Source organism: Strigops habroptila, chromosome 11, assembly GCF_004027225.2.
Source record: "Strigops habroptila isolate Jane chromosome 11, bStrHab1.2.pri, whole genome shotgun sequence".
Lineage (NCBI taxonomy): Eukaryota > Metazoa > Chordata > Aves > Psittaciformes > Psittacidae > Strigops > Strigops habroptila.
This window is the reverse complement of record NC_046360.1, coordinates 12,017,182-12,030,987: the sequence shown is the minus strand read 5'-3', so window position 1 is coordinate 12,030,987 and position 13,806 is coordinate 12,017,182. Positions and strand designations below refer to the sequence as shown.

The following is a 13,806-nucleotide window of genomic DNA, read 5'->3' as shown; positions in this document are numbered from 1 at the left end:
AAACTTTCCTCATTTCCATTAATGAAAGAGTCCATTTGAAGAAAATTAATATGCATTGGTGCTTCCTCGTCTAATTTTAGGTTCTTGGTTATATACTGCAAGTAATTCTCACACCTCAAGAATAAATGGGACTTAAGAAATAACTTTTCACCTTCATATGATGCCTGTCATATGGTGCCATGAGAAGACATTTTACAATTGCATACCTGGGTAGGAAATAAAACTTTGTGTCTGGTAACACCCCTTTGCTTACATGGCATCATCTTCCAGTCAGTATTCTCAGTGCCCATGAGACACGCATTCTGCTTGGGGTTTTCCCCCCACTTCTTAAGGCAGGGATATTGTTATATGTGGGCTATAAAACACTGAGTGACTAACACACAGCAAAATACATCAGCCTCTCACAAAGGCTTTCCTTGTTTGTATCACATATCTGAACACAGACCCATTTTAAAGTAAAAGCACATGCGAAGAATGTAAAGCACCAAACTTGGGTTCCTTAAAAAACAGGTCAGAAAATAAGGTAAAACGCAGTGAAAGGAGATGTTTTAATTGTGATTCAAGTCATCTTGGGCTCCAAACCGCGTGGGAAGACACAAGTGCTGCTAGACCCAACCAGGGCACAGGAAACAGAAAGTGAAACTTGCCAGTTTACTCATTAACTTAAACTCCACCATGGGTTTTGTTAATAGTGTTTTATTTTTGTAAGAAAGATCACTCACAGTGTAATTTAGCACTGCTGCCTCTACTTCCCCAGGGGGAAGCTTCTACCTTCCACCCCATCCTCATTCCCCATGTGTCTGTTCCTACCCCAGACCTCTGCCTTTACTACAGGTGTTCTGCAGCTGGATCAGTTTTCTCACCAGTATCACCCTCTAGTAGCACAAAGGTTTGTGCCACCACAACTCAGTGGGAGGAAGGAAGGGCTGAAGTAACAGCTGGTTTTAAGTCAGCTTAAAATTCATGGTCATTTACATTCACAATCGATTCCACGCTCCCAAACCCCTGATCCTCACCTCCTCAAGCTCTGTGTTTCAACAGGAATCTGAGTCTGGTTTTCCTTTCAGTCAATACATTTCAAATCTATCAAGACACAGAAAACAACTTACTGATAAAATCACGAAGAGATGAAACTCCAAAGACAAATGAAAATGGCCGGATTTAGACCTCAGTTGTCATGACTGTATCTTGACTTTCAAGCACATGAGGGTGGCACTGCTGAGTTTTGAGAGTCATTAAAGTTTAATGAGGTACCATTGCTAATGACAAGATTTAGTTTTGGAAAACCCCAATATCCAGTCTTTGTCTTTCCCAAAATGTTTTTTTTCTCCTTTTCTTGCCTAGCTGCTTATTCTAATGCTGGCCAGGAGATCAAATTCTAACAGATACTTTATAAACACACGACCAAATGAGTTTTTAACAACTATAACATAAGCATTCACACAGAAGTTTCACAGTTTCTCAAAAGACAACCTGAGCTTGAACATCACCAAACCTTAAGAGGTTTTTAACATTTGGTTTATACCTTTTAATACAGCTTTAGTGACATGGTTTTGTGGTGTATTTGGAGTCCTGGGGTAAAGGTTGGACTTGATTATCTTAAAGGTCTTTTCCAATGTAGTTGATTCTATGATTCTAATACTGTGCTCTAAAATTTCTCTTGCCTAATATATTGTAATGTTTAGTTCAATTTACAAAGTGCAAACAGGGCAGATCAAAAGAGCCAGGCAGATACACAGGGAAATTTCAGCTGAATATATAGTTATTCTCTTGGCAAGAAAGTGCTAAGGGCTCACTAGTGGCAGAATAAGTAATCATCATGATGCTAAACTTCCAAAATTCACTTAGGCTACAGCATGACCTGCATGCAAACCCAGCCATGAAGCAGAAATGAAGTGCTCAAGGCAGACTCAAACATGAATGCAGATGCTCCAGTTCTGCTCCAGAGCACTGTGCTCCGGTACTGAAGCAGCCTGTATCTACCCAGGGTAATTGCAGATGAAGCCAGGAACAGCTCCCATCATAGCTGCAGCTATTAAAGCTCCTTGATGAATGGTCTAACAATAACCCAGGTATAACCAGTTCTCTCATTGCAAGGGCCTTAACCATAATAAGCCCCTTGAACATTCCTATAGTGTTTTCCAAAGATCTCACAGCATGAGGCTACTAACTGTGCTCTCTCAGCCTTGTGAGGCAGAGATTACTCAACCTTTTTTTTCTCCTTTCATTTAAATACAGATAAAAAACTGAGGCAAAAGCTAGCAAACGACTTCCCTGTGGATACGCAGCTGACTAGTGCCATGCAGAATCCAGATCTTCCAGATTCCAGCCCTGTCATCAGCCAAAAGGCCATCATTATGAAGAAAGAAATTAGTCTGGTCTTATAAATAGCATTTGAATATAAGCCTGCCTAAAATATTTGCAAGGAGTTGACCTTAAACACCAGCAGAGCTGCACTGGTAGCCTGGGGCTCCAGTCACCAGCTTACATGTCACTAGTCCGGGGTTCTTGTCCCTCTGCCTCTCTGGATGTCTCCAGAGCCTGAATCCAATACAAACTGTGTAACAGATCAGACCACAACCTCATCTGACCACCACTGGCTGGTTTGGGCTCAGCATATCAAGAAACTGAAAGACTGCTCAAAAATATAGACAATGTTGTTCCAAAATACTCAGGTAGCAGGAAAAAGAACCAAGCCTTAGTCAGCAACTTGCTGCTACTTTATTCTGAGGCACTAAATGATCATAGTCAGCCTGGCAGAAATCTCACTGTAACATGCAGCTGGAAACATGAAACACAGAAAAGGTCCCCAACAGACCTTGAATTCGGAGCATTTCAGTCAGCCTTTATGATTTGAACTGCTGCTATTGTCTATCACACATTTACTTGCAATTTCTCCAGCTCTCGAATGCACGAGTTCAATGTATTTTGATTTATTTCATGTTAATACAGTGCCACAAAGAACCAGGTTCTTTTCTGGATTACAGCTTCCAACACCTGCAGCAGGGCTAATTCCTCGAGTACATTTCCTGCAGCAAAATACTAAGCCCAGTAGTGATTTTGTAACAAAAATTGCCTCTCATTGTAACATTACATTGCCTCTGTAAGAGTCTAGCTTCACTTGAAACTACATATTTCTGGCAAGGCAACCCCCTAAAATACAACACTGAAAATTGCAAAAGCAGAATAAACAAAGGAAAAATAAGACTTCGTGAGGTTAAAAAAGTAATTCCAATAGTTACTCATTTATTCTGGTTTTAGATACCTGTATTACTATGTCCCACGTACCTGGGCCATCATTGAAGTGCTGAAACATGCGACCTTTACAACTGTAATAGGATCTTTTAGTCTCTGGGAAGAGCTGGAAATGGAAAGCCTGTTATCTTCCAAGGGGATCCTCCACAGAGAAAAGACACCATACGGAAATGCACACAAGAAACTGAGAAACAGCTGCCTGAGTGGAACAATGAGTTGGAATGTTTCTTTTATTTCTATTCCTCACTGTAGGAGCAAAATGTGGCTACAGGTTTTTTATGGGTACGTAAAAAACATGGTTTTGGCTGTCTGCTTCCCAAATGACCAAAAACTCCTGGGTATGAAAACGTGAGGCTCTCCCACTTCAGGATCAGGCCTCTTAATGCAAAAGCAGGAGCAGAGTGAAAATTCAGTGCATTCTGTCCAGGATGCCAAAACTGGTTGCATTAGCATGCAGTAAAGCACCGCCTGACTGGGGCAAAGCGGATGAGACCTGTTAACAGAGACTGTTTCCATCCCAGCTCACATTTAGGGCTCCATTATCTTATCTCCTCTGCCACTCGCATACTTGCCAGATAAGAAATGTTTTCCCCCCCTCTTTTTAAAGAAGCTTGGAGTTAAAACTGACACGACAACCAATGGTAAGATTAAAAATAAGTTAAAATTCATTCGAGACTAAGATGTTCTGCAAGGGGAAAGGGAGCATTTTCTTTATTTCAGTTTATTTGCATGTTTTAAGTCAATGATCAGTTCATCTGAAGTTGAGAAACTGCTTAAGAGTTGGGAGGGGGAAAAAAAAAAGCCTGTTTTCCTTTTCCAATCTATGACTAAGAATGAGGCAAGCGAAGGGAGGATCTAAGATTCTGAAGGCGATGGCAACAAGAGGTCATTAGTTAATTCCCTCAGCAATAGATACTACTTCCTTTTATTAAATAACAGCACGTTTTCATGCTGTCACATATTTTTTTCCTTAAGGATACAGCACACTTAAACTTTATCTGAAAAGAAGCATTAAGAAACACACCAGAAATCCTGAACTGGAAGGCAGATTGTCACAAACCAAGTAGTAAATAAGACTCATCTGATTTTTATGCAAAACCCTTAAAGTTAAGAGAGGATTTACATACTTTCTTACAGATATTACATATCTCTGGTCTAAAGATAAAGTACCACCAAATTTGGCATAAATCTGTTTTAACCAGTGCTTTACTGCTCACAGATAAATTAGAGTCAAGTTTTTATTAGAAGAAAAGAGACAAACCCCATTCTAAGGTTTAAATGAAGGTTCCTGTTGTTGCTTAAATCCTTTTTGATAAAGCTTACTCAACGTACTCTTATGAACAACTATTTATCATCTTTATTACTACAGCACCTATGAGCTTCAGTAAGACCTACAAAGCCACAGCAGAAGTGATGCCTGCTCTGAAGAGATTATCATCATCTAAGAGATAAATAGTTAAGAAACACAGGAGAGCACAAGGAAATAGACGACCAGAATTCATGTTCTCTGTACCTGCACTTTACTACTTTCTTTTGTGCACTGGAAGGATCAAGGTGTAAGTTTTCCTCCTCCACCTGCCTCACCACAAAAACCCCTCCAGAAGTCATATAAAGACAAAAAACCCCATCTGGATGTTTAATGAAACGTGCACTGAGTTCTCATACTTCCTCCAGTGCAACGGGCACATCCACAGCTTTTGGAAGAACCCCAATTTAATCCATTTAAAGGAATTCTTTACAAATTTACCACTAGCACACAGGAGCACATCCACCACACAGCAGCAGCCAGAGCTGTTTACAAAGCTTTCTGCTCAGTGTTAGACTGAAAATCCAAACTCTTTTTGCTGTGTAATAAATCAGTGCTCTGCGTTTAACAATTTTCAGCAGCACCATATGCTGTGTGGTCCCATATGTTCCATTACAAGGAAGAAAAACATCATCTCAACATGAATCATTAGTGACTATATTCTGTAAATCTGGCTTAAACTCTCACAGCGTTCAAAAGCAACCCCAAATAAATCTGCTCAATTTTAGGCCAGATTCTGTGTACCAGAATTGCAGATCGTTTAGTTAAAATTAAGGGGAAAAAAAGAGCTTTAATGTAGGAGTGAGCACACTATTTGCATCTTTCCAGAAGCAGCCTCACCATGCGCAAAATTTGGCACCCATTTATCAATTCCAATCTAATAATGACATCCTGCTCATAAAATGATGATAATATCTGGTAGTCATAACACCTTTCATCTAAACTGCTTAATGTCTGTGAAAATATGTACACTACATAGAAGATTCATTCCTCCCAGTGCTGCAAAGCAGTTTCTCTGGAACGTGGCATCTGCCACGTTCTGCATCACAGTCATTCTGGAGAGTAGTCTGTGAGAAAAGTAAAAAACCCAAACAAAGCCAAAACAAACCCATGTTTGCATGTCAGGCTATAGGGAAACACAGCAGGCAGTGGATAGCTTCCTAGAGAGTTTATGCAGGACTTTGGGGGTAACATCTCCACGCTTAAAGTGACAAACAGCTTTCTCTTCCCAAAGCCACAGCTGCTTGTGCCGAATCAAAGTCTTGAAGGCCTGAAGCCATGGCATGCCAAGGTCACCATGTGCCCTTCTTTTGAGGAATAACTTGGTCTCTTGGGTAAGCCAGCATCAGAATTAACAGGGTGACAGCAAAAGGGGGTGCAGATGGGGGGGGATTCACTAGTTCCAAACTTTAAAGGCAACCTGATGAAGATTAGTTCAGCTGAATGAGTTACGTTCTCTAGCTTTGCCCAACTAACCCCCACTATCCAACCATGCCCAATTATACTAATATTCGGAAAGACAGACTGAAATTAAGCTGGCAAACTGTAAGAATGTCCTTATTTGAAAGCCTTTTGTAGCTCAGGAGGAAGACATGCAACTGCACGTTCCCACTTCACTATTGGCTTCATTAAATTTGAAAGAAACCAGAGTCCATTTTGACCTAATATTTGAGGTGGGGGAAAAAATAGTAATTACATCCACATCAAGCTATTACCTGTTCAAGGGCATAAGTGCTTCATTAACAGCTCAGACAAACTTGTTTTGTAAGCTACCTAGATTAAATTTGAAATTTCCCTGCCCTTACAAATTAAACGAACAATTTCTGACACAAAGGGAAAGTCCAGTAAGACAACACAAACACTGGAATGAGGATATAAACAAGCCAACTTCCAAACTGCCCAAATCCAATGCAGTCCTTGCCATCCTCAGTAAGAATGAGCTTACTCAAGCCACTCAGACCACCTAATTTCAGTAACTTCTTTGCATTCACTTCTTTTAAAAAAACCCAAATACTGGCAGGACTCCAGGCGACTTCTATCTGAGAGCAAAACATACTGACCTTTACTGTTTGTAGAATCCCAGCCTGGTTTGGGTTGGAAGGCACCTTAAAGCTCATTCCAGTCCCAACCCCCTGCCACAGGCAGGGACACCTTCCACTAGAGCAGGTTGCTCCAAGCCCCTGTGTCCAACCCGGCCTTGAACACTGCCAGGGATGGGGCAGCCACAGCTTCTCTGGGCACCCTGTGCCAGCGCCTCAGCACCCTCACAGGGAAGAGCTTCTGCCTTAGATCTAACCTGAACTTCCCCTTTTTAAGTGTGAACCCATCACCCCTTGTCCTACCACTACAGTCCCTGATGAAGAGTCCCCCTCCAGCATCCTTGTAGCCCCCTTCAGACACTGGAAGCTGCTCTGAGGTCTCCACGCAGCTTCTCTTCTCCAGGCTGAACAGCCCCAACTTTCTCAGCCTGTAAACATAAAATTTTCACATTTCCAATGGGAAGTAAAAATAAAATAACAATGGAATAGCTCTACAGAATGAGGAGAAGATGCCATGTTAGAAGCATTGCTCTCTAATGCTGTGAAGTGGAGCTTTACAAAGAGGCAACAGAAGCTGTCACAGTATCACAACTAACTAGGAGGGCAGCGGGATTTTAGCATTCTTCAGGAGCTTAGAAGCTGGATGACAATTAATTTACTTTAATTTCTATTTCAACTTTCCTGCTCATTAATCAGGAGCTGAGGTTCACAGATCACAGTTCCTGGTGTGCAGCACTGGTGATGACTTTACGTAGTGTGCACCGTGCGATCGCGCTGCGTGTGCTGTGAACGCAGGCAGCAGATCCAAGTGAAACACCAGAACATGTGCTGCGTATGGAAAAATAGGAAGAGATATTTCCTCCTTCTTACCCAGAGTGTAAAAGGAACCCCAGTTTTATCAGATCAATACTTTCTACAGCATGTTTCACTCAATAAAGTAAAACAAACCTACCCAGTGATTTCAGAGTGCGATAACAAGACAGTGTCAGGAAAACTCCCTGAGCTGCCCTGCAAAGAACTCCTGAACAAGCAGGTGAAACGCACTTGCTCAATGTTTATTACACAGCACTAAGCCAGAGGCAATCAAATCAGGCTGGTTTAATCAATGGTCTTCAAATAAGGAAGCAGTTTGAAAATCATAAGCATAAAACACTCTTTTAGGTTTACTTCTTCTATTTTCCCCCTCTGTTGTGTAAAAGCACATCTGTTAAAAAAGCTGAGCATGTGCTGAGATATAATTTTATAAAAATCTACTACTCGAATAGCTGAGATATCAAAATTGCACTTTTACTCAAGCTCAGTTTGCTGTAAACGCTGTGACTGAACCAGAGTGGTTCTGTTAAAAGAATCTGAACTCTCTCTTAAAACAAAAGGTCACTTTTCTATTTAAAAACATCAACCTTAGACAATAAGGGTATTTTCCTGTAAAATCAACAAATTAGTAAAATGGAACAGTGTTTCATGAACATCTCCTCCACTGTCATTTCTCAGAGCCTGAATGTTGCAGCATTTCATGAGGCTGCAGAACAACTTGGAGCAAAAGCCTGTAAATGGAGAAAAGAACTAATCTGTGTTCCTGGTCCAAAGTCACTGAGCCTACCCCTTGTGCAGCAGACACTGCTGCCCCTCTCCTTCCCACCTCAGGGGTTCCTCAGCAGCCTCTGTCAGCCCAGCAAACTCCAGCCCAGCTACACACCAACAGAGTGTTCTCCTACAGACAAGAGCTGTAGACAGCTGATTTTAGTCAGAAGAGACAGAGCCCGCTTCTGTCAAAAGACCACCCCATCCTGCAACACACATGGAACAGCAGAAGCCTCTTGACACAAGGTCCATATAGAGAATGAACATAAGGAGAAATAGCTCATCTTTAAAAGTTTTGACTCACAAGGATCCTTTTTAACTGATAATGAATGTAACAAAGCAAAACTACCTACAGAGAATCACTGTAAATACTACACATACAGAAGAATTAATTTGCAACCTGAAAACCCTCATATTGGGAAGATGGAAACAACCTAGCTCAAGTTTTCAGATGCCAAGCTCAAGTTTTCAGATGCCAGAGGAAGATACAAATAAGAAAACTTGATTTGACAAACCCTCAAAAAACTACACATTAATGCCAATATTAACAGTTTGCAGCCTCACTGTGAGTGCAGAAAAGATATTTGTCAGATATTTGTATGAATTTCAACATTAAAGAAGAGTTTGTGAACAGGTATTTAGATTTAAAACACTATATTGTTGCATTACTCCCTGGGAGCTCAGAATTAGCTAGCTACCAGAAATAACACAGTTTTAAAGACATGCACAGAGAGGAAAAAGCGTGGTGTATTACTTCTCTCCACAAACAACCCATTATCAATGTAGCAATACCAACACATGTGCTCTAATAAATCTAGTACAAGATACATTAAACTAATGACCACTAGCAAAATAAGCTACATCACTCTAAGCACCGCAGCATTTTAAACACTCGTTGAAAACACATAAACAGACCTTGGAGATTGGAGCCCACTTACCCTCACCCAAACACGAGCACCATCAACTGCAGCCCTGCTGCGCTCTTACCCAGTTAACTTTTAATTAGGCTGTGCGATTAAAACAGCTTCCACAGGAGAGGTGAGGAGTGTCCCACATCAATCCGTAACCCCCCAACTGCTGCGTTAGATCGCAGTCCTGTACGGTGGGTGGTGCGATTCGAAAGCCTCTTGGCCAGAAAGTGGAACTGAGCAGAGCTCTCCTATGGGTAAACTCCTGCGAGGAGGCTCCGGCGCAGCAGGGAGGCCACACCAGCACCTCCTGTTTGGCTGTTTTTAAGCAAACATGGCAGCTGCCACTAGATGTGTGCCGAGCTGAGCACTCCGCACACCTATGAGCTCAGGGTTCAAGTGCTGGAGCACAGCCCAAGGGAGGACACGCTGGTTATGGACAGCGAACCCCAATAGCGAGCTGTGCTGCCCGGGCTGAGGAAGTGACCAGGGAAAACCTGATACTGCTGAGGCGCTACTACATTTTAGCAGTATCAGTTATAGGATTAGGGAATTAATTCTGCTTATATTGCTGGGGGAGGGGGCAAGACTAGAGGATATATATATATATATAAAAAATGAAATTCTAAGGGCTTAGTACTTGCCTAGTGTCCTCCTCCTTTCTCCTTCCCACGCAAATATGAGTACTGCTAGATGACATTCAGCACCTACAGTAAATCATTTCTCGATGTCATTAAGAGGACAGACCCATCTGCTAAGACCAGACCTACGCAATTCCTTCCAACTCAGCCTCAAGAAAGCTGACAGCAACTGAGCTCCCCTTTGCGCTTGAGTTTCACTAGGCCAATACCAGCGCCGTTCAAACGCCTCGCTCACGAACCCAACCGAGACACAACCCGAATGAACAAACGCCGTTTACCCGCGTTGGGGCAGTGTCCCCCCCCTTGCAGGTGAAGGCAAAGCAGCCGCTTTGCCCCCTTCTCTTCACGTCCACCCTCCCGCCCCGCAGCTCCCCCTCTGCTGTCCGGTACCTCCAACTTCCCACCGAGCTCCCGGACCGCTCCCGGACCCCGGCACAGCCCTGCAGGGAGCCGCTCGTCCTGCACCCACCACCGCGGACCCCCAGCACCCCACACACGCCTCACCCCAACCCTGCAGCCCGGGGGGGGGGGAGCCCCACCGCGGGCACGCCCCTGAGGGAGCTGCACCGTGAGGTACCGCGGGACACCCGGCACCCCCCGGCACCGGCAAAGTGGTTCTTTAGCCCCAAAAACCACTGCCCCCCCTCTCATCCCCGCGGCGGGACCCGCCTGTCAGCCGGTGCCCGCGGCTCCCCCCGCCGCGCCTCACCTGGAGCCGGCCAGCGGCAGCGGGACACGTCCGCGGAGACCCGCAGAGAGGCGGGAGGAGAGGAGAAGGAGAGGAGAAGGGAGAGGACAGTGTCCGCCGGCCCGTCCCCGTCCAGCCGCTTCCTGCCACGGCCCCGCCGCCGCCTGAGGTGCGGCTCCCCCTGCCAGGCGCGCCCAAGAGATCGGCGATCGGCTCCACGGCCTGCCCGCCGCGGGCGGGAGGGGAGGGGAGGGAGCAGCCATGGGCGCTCGGCTGCGCAGGGGAGGCGGCGGAGCGGCACCGCCGCAGCGAGGAAGGATCGGCGCTCGACCCAGCCGCCTGCGCACGCTGCGCTTGCCCCGGGACGGCCGTTAACGGCTGCAGTGGGGCTGCCCCTCAGAGCCTGGCGGGAAGAGTCCTGTCAGGGCTGGCGGCGGGGCCCGTAGTGGGCCCAGTGTGTGTGGGGCGGTGTCGGGGCCCGTAGCGGGCCCGGTGTGTGTGTGGGGGGGGGGGGCGGTGTCGGGGCCCATAGTGGGTCCAGGTGTGTGTGTGGGGCGGTGTCGGGGCCCGTAGCGGGCCCAGGTGTGTGTGGGGCGGTGTCGGGGCCCGTAGCGGGCCCAGGTGTGTGTGGGGCGGTGTCGGCGCCCGTAGCGGGCCCAGTGTGTGTGGGGCGGTGTCGGGGCCCGTAGCGGGCCCAGGTGTGTGTGGGGCGGTGTCGGGGCCCATAGCGGGCCCGGTGTGTGTGTGTGGGGCGGTGTCGGGGCCCATAGTGGGTCCAGGTGTGTGTGTGGGGCGGTGTCGGGGCCCATAGCGGATCCGTAACGGGCCCAGTGTGTGTATGTGAGGCAGTGTTGGGGCCCATAGCAGGCCCAGGTGTGTGTGTGGGGTGGTGTCGGACTCAGTGAAAAGGCAGCTCCGAGGCTTTAAGTACCTGTGGGGAGGGTGAGGGGATCTTCGGCAGTGATTGTGGGTGCTGTGGTGGGTCACAGCAGGGAGAGATCCCTAGTGACAAAAACCCAAGTGAAAAGCTCTGCTCTGGCTTAGCAGTGGTGTTGCCTGAAGGAGGAAAAGCCTCAGAGGAGAATGAGGAGCATGAGCAGTGGGTAAGCGGTCTGGTTTTAGGAAGAGCTCAGAGAAAAGACGGGGTAAGGTGGTTTAATGCGATTTCTGCCACACTGTGGTCCTCTGCAGCCTCCGAATCTAGAGGCAAACAATTCTTTATAGCTGTTAGACACTTGCTTATTCCTTTTCAGTTCTTTTTAATTGCTTGCCTTTTCTTTGCTAAACAAAACTGAAGGAGCAGAGTTGTATCTTCCATCAGTACCTCACGCAACCTTTCTCTATGAACTCGTTTCTGAAGCTGTTCTCATAGGGCCATCATCACGCAGCCCTTTGAAACTAAAGGTCCAGCAACTTGAAAGCTCTGTGTTCCAGGCCAAGGGTGGTGGTGGTGTTGGTATGCTGTCTGTTCTTCAAAGGCCAAGGCACTGTATTACAGGTTTCCTCATTGCAGTCATCTAATTCATACAATAAATGAGCTGCCGTGATCTCTGTTTATAAGCTGAGCTTCATAACCTTTTTTTTTCTCTCTGTTTCTTACAAATGGAATGAAAAACCCAGTGACTGGGATTTTTGTCAGCTACTCTGTGAATAGCTGCTGCTGACAAAGCAGGAGGCAGGAATCTTTCTTTAGACTGAGTGTATATAAAACAATGAACAAGTTGGGGTGAGAAGACCAGCTTTGGTGAAAACAGGAGCCAAGAACAACAGCTTGTTAGAGAAGTTCAAACTTTCCCTGATAGCTCTTTGGGGTGTAGACAGTTAAGCTTGTGCATTTGTAAGGGAAACAGGGCATTCCTTAAAGCTGAACCTCCTCCCTTGGGTTCCCACTGAATGCCTGAGAGATGACAGTAGAGGGTGTCTCCAGAAGGCTAATATTAAACATGAGGAATTAGTCCAGAGGGAGCAGCAGCAAGTGCAGTTCCAGTTTTGACCACAGAATGAGCTAAAAATCTTTGCATCAGCAGCTGTGTGCAGGTTCTTACTCACTGGCTGCACACAGCTCCTGCGCTTCAAAGGGTTCCTGTGTGCCCTCACATTAGTAAATGCACCAGACCTTTATGTGATGTGTGAGGGGTGGGATGCTCTCAGGGGATAAAACAGCTTCTGCAAAGTGCTGAGGCAGTGTCATGTGGGGTAAATTAACCTCACAAGGGCAGCCTTGGTTCAGACACACTTGCAGCTGGTTTGGGACCCACAGCAGTGCGAACCGGGCTTGCAGGAGCATCTTCGTGGCCTCCTCTAGACTTGCTCCAAGAGCTCCGTGTTCTTACGTTGGAAAGATGGAAGAGATGCAGGCAGGAAATGGGGGAAATAGTGTTTATAAAGCATTAAGGGGGCTCTGGTTAGTTTTGAGAGAGGGCTTTAGCCAGTCCTATCTCTGTTTTTAACCGTGTGACTGTACGACTTTGGGCAAGTTATTTGAACAGTTGAAGAGGACAGCCCCATGGGCACTGGGTGCAGTGTGGGCGTCCCGGCAGCTCACTGGTGCCATGTGGCAGCTGCCACTGCTCCCGTTCCTGTTCTCCCCTTGGCTGTGGGCAGCCCTGAGCAAGGAGAAAGGTAAAGGGTTGCTTTAAATGGGACACTGAGTGCTGGGAACTGCTCAGTGTTGGCTTTTGGCTGTGCTTCCCTGGAAAAGGTGGTTTTGACCATGCTTGGCATGGGTGTTCTGAGTTAGGAATTGTCAGCCAGGGCAAACAGATCTTTGGGGTGAGCTGCAGGAAAGCAAAGTGCCTGCTATGTGGTGTTAGGAGTCTTGCCAGAACAAGAGTGTGACCTGGAGCTCCTCGCAGCGGCTGAACACCGGGTTCAGTGAGCCTGCAGAAGTGTGGCAGTGCTTTTGGGCTCAGTCCTGCTTTAGATAAAACCTCTTTTCCTTCCCATGGTGAGGTGTTTATAGCATCTCAGTGAGTCAGTAAGTTGTTCAGTTGAGGAATGCACCTCACAACTGCTGAGGGAAGCTTTAGCATGGCTCTGCTGGAGGCAGCAAGGCTACTTAGTTCCTCGTTGGTGACTTAGATCTTCAGAAAAGGGGCTAAATGAGACATTCAGCCTGAAATATCACTGAGGGGTATTTTCCTATGGGGTGGGATCCTGGTGTGAATAGTCCCTGTGTGTGAATCTCGCCGCAGGTTCTGCGTCTTGGTCCTTAAATGCGTGGCAGCGCCTTGTCAGGGGGATAACCTGTTCCTCCTCCTGCAGAAGCTGCTGTTTCTTGGCATAAAGCACCTACTTCCCCTGGGTGAATGCGAGATCACAGAACAGTGACGGTGCTTTGCTGAGAGCGTGGAAGACCAGGAGTTAATTCCTGTATTAAAGATAAAAT

General features: G+C 46.1%; 1 protein-coding gene across 5 annotated transcripts in view; it reads right to left on the bottom strand.

Moving 5' to 3' along the window:
* The window catches only part of TAOK3 (TAO kinase 3), an 87,723-nt gene extending 77,086 nt beyond the window's left edge, over positions 1 to 10,637 (bottom strand). For 3 of the 5 annotated variants that reach the window (XM_030501464.1, XM_030501469.1, XM_030501468.1), the window contains exon 1: positions 10,440 to 10,637. The gene's annotated coding sequence lies outside the window, so the exon portion shown is untranslated. Of the gene's footprint in view, positions 1 to 863; positions 1,473 to 3,288; positions 6,511 to 10,439 lie in introns of those variants that run through there. The other 2 variants (XM_030501465.1, XM_030501467.1) reach the window with 2 other exon arrangements.
* Positions 10,638 to 13,806: the final 3,169 nt, after the last annotated feature.